The sequence below is a fragment of the Piliocolobus tephrosceles genome, chromosome 3 (genome assembly GCF_002776525.5).
Source record: "Piliocolobus tephrosceles isolate RC106 chromosome 3, ASM277652v3, whole genome shotgun sequence".
In the NCBI taxonomy this organism is placed as follows: domain Eukaryota; kingdom Metazoa; phylum Chordata; class Mammalia; order Primates; family Cercopithecidae; genus Piliocolobus; species Piliocolobus tephrosceles.
In genome coordinates this window covers 138,192,074-138,192,280 of record NC_045436.1, presented here as the reverse complement: position 1 = coordinate 138,192,280, position 207 = coordinate 138,192,074, and positions in this window count along the sequence as shown.

Below are 207 nucleotides of genomic sequence, written 5' to 3'. Positions count from 1 at the left end.
TTTTTTTTTTTTTTTTTTTTTTTTTTTTTTTTTTGGTGTTTTGTTTTGTTTTGAGACAGGGTCTCACTCTATCACTCAGGCTGGAGTGCAGTGGCACAATCTCGGCTCACTGCAACCTCTGCCTCCTGGGCTCAAGAGATTCTCCTGCCTCAGTCTTCTGAGGGACTGGGACAACAAGTGTGCACCATCCATCGCAGCCAGCTAATT